This window comes from Capra hircus, chromosome 19 (genome assembly GCF_001704415.2).
Source record: "Capra hircus breed San Clemente chromosome 19, ASM170441v1, whole genome shotgun sequence".
NCBI lineage: Eukaryota > Metazoa > Chordata > Mammalia > Artiodactyla > Bovidae > Capra > Capra hircus.
The window spans coordinates 33,705,409-33,708,077 of record NC_030826.1 but is presented as its reverse complement, the minus strand read 5'-3'; the positions used below and the strand labels follow the sequence as shown (position 1 = coordinate 33,708,077).

The following is a 2,669-nucleotide window of genomic DNA, read 5'->3' as shown; positions in this document are numbered from 1 at the left end:
TCACAGGATGTTTTCATTTTAGTATTCATACGTAAGCTGCAAAAAGGCAAATGAAAGTGCTAAGAATTTGTAGCATAATAAATGCCAATTTACAGTCTGTCAACAGACTTCTATTCTGAACCTGAAAAGTTGCCACAGTACAGGTGAGAACTACATGATTCTTCCATAGACTCAGACTTCGTTTAGTAATACTGTCATAAGATCCGAAAGGAAACCTTAATGGGTCCTTTCAAGGATGCATAATTTTCCGAATAGTTTTTCTCTGGATGCACAGCCTGTTCATTCTTTCAATCCTTTTTTAGTCATTCAGCTTTTGCGATATTTTCTTGATGTTTTTGTTTCTTCTTTTGCTCCTTTTCCCTGGCCTCAATCATCTTGGCCAATTTCGAAGACAGCACAGCGCTTGCTCAGAAAAGATGGAGTCAGAGCCAAAATAACTAAGGAAGCCATATGGGTCCTTTGCAGCCCATTCCACAACATACTCAGCCCAAGCCTTTAAGTCAAACATCTTCGTGGAAGCCTTATGCTTGAGTAGTGATCTCTGATTTTGTCCAGGGATTATCAGCCAGTCACAATTTCAGATGATCTTTGGTTGGCTGTCTTCTTTAACTCTACCAATACACTTCTGAGAGAAGGCTTAAATTCTATATACTCCTGTGCCCCTCAATTTCGGACCCCAAGTGCAAGCACCCTACACAGTTTAAGGAATAAATATTATTCTTCTTCCTTCAGGAAAGGATCCACCAGGCTTGCTCTCCCGACCAGACCCACATGGCGCCTGAAGCTAAGGACAGCTCAACAGCCACCCACACTTTCACTTCCTTGTGTTTTCCTCTAGCTCACCCTTCCTCCCCCGCAGGCCCAGCAGGGTGCGAACAGCCTGTGGTCCCGGGAATCAGGTGTCGCCCCCACCACGCCCTGGGCCACTGGCCCCGTGGCCACCTCCACTGAGCACTGCGGCCCGCCTCCCCTTCATCTCACAGGGGACACTGGGTTCGGACCCCCACTCCTGACCTATTTGCTGAATTTTATGCTTTGAGAAAAGTCACCTCTCCCAGGCTTTCTACAATGGAATGCACTCACCGATTAGCACAGCTAGAGACTCTGGTGTCTCTGAAACCTTTTGTGGGCCTGCCTGCAACTTCTTCCACGTGACTTCCCAATTAGGTTTGCTGGGTTCTTCTCCAGGAGCACGTAGGCCTTTGCTCCCTCTAGTGTGCGTCTGTGGGACTGCATGTTCTCTGGCTCTCTGTTCCCCCCGCAACGCTTAGGCATCTGAAGTATGCCAGCTGTCCATTAGCTCCCCAGAGCCTGGGAGATAGATACCAGTCCTCAGAATGCCGGCTGGATTCATGCTCTGCTCTTCTCTCTCCCTCCTGGGGGTGCTACTCAGTCAGGCATGTCCTCCTGATAGCACCAAGCTGCCCTGGCCTCCGTGTGCCGCACCATGGGCCCCACTGGTGCTAGTGCTGCTGAAAACTGCCCTCATTCCTTCTAGCTTTCCGCAACCTCCAGACCTCCAAACTGCGTTAGTTCCGTTAGCCCTGGAGTCAGGAGAGACAGACACCAGTCCCTCGAGTAGCCCTCTAAAAGCCTGGAGTGTTGGTCCACGTCTTATGTTCTCTTCCCCAACACCCTGGGACAAGCCACGCCAGCCAGGGGGTGGGCAGTCAAGAGGAAATGAAAGGCTCTTCTTACACTTCTCCGTGGAGCTGTTGTTGACTCTGCATTTGCCTGGGGGACTACAGCTTCTTGGAAATGGCACCCCCACTCCAGTGTCCTAGCCTGGAGAGTCCTGTGGATGAAGGAGCTTAGTGGGCTACAGTCCAAAGAGTCGTACAGAGTCAGACACAGCAACTAAGCACAGCACTGCAATTTGTTAGCTGGTTTCTGAGGTTCTCCTAAAGGTATTTTGGTGTTTCTAGGGTTAATTTGGTGTCTCTGTTGGGGATGAGGGCTGAGCCTTCCTATTCTGCCATCTTGCTGCCATCACCCTGAGTCTTCTGTTCATTACCAAGAGATCACATGAGGTGTCAAGACATATAGAGCATGTCAGTCACTCAGTTGTGGCTGGCTTTTTGCGACCTCATGGACAGTAGTCCACCAAGCTCCTGTCTGTGGAATTCTCCAGGCAAGAATACTAGAGTGGGTAACCATTCCCTTCTCCAGGGGATCTTCCTGACCCAGGGATTGATCCCGCATCTCCTGCATTGCAGGCGGACTTTTTACCATCTGAGCCACCAGGGAAGCCCAGGATGTATAGAGTCCAGTTGTCTAAAAGGTGCTTAACACAGACTTTGAATGAAAGGCTGAATGAGTGACACAGACCAGACAAAGACCCCATCTCCTTTAACTAGTAAGGAAACTAAAGATCAGGAATGCCCAAAGTCCAAGGCCACCTGCAAGCAAGAGATGAGTCTGCAGTGGGTTGAATAGTGTCACCCAAAAAGGCACGCCCACCATAAACCTCAGTTGCGACCTTATTTGGAAATAATAGGGTCTTTGCAGACATAATCCAGTTAAGGGTCTCAAGATCGTCCTGGATTTAAAGTAGGTCACAGTTCCATTGACCGAAGTCCTCCTAAGAGGAAGGAGGGGGAAACCGGAGACAGGGATACAGAACTGAAGATGTCTCATGAAGACAGAGGTAGCTACAGGCCAAGGACTGC

At 49.3% G+C, this 2,669-nt stretch overlaps 1 pseudogene; it reads right to left on the bottom strand.

Moving 5' to 3' along the window:
* Positions 288 to 1,807, bottom strand: LOC102189794 (annotated as a pseudogene).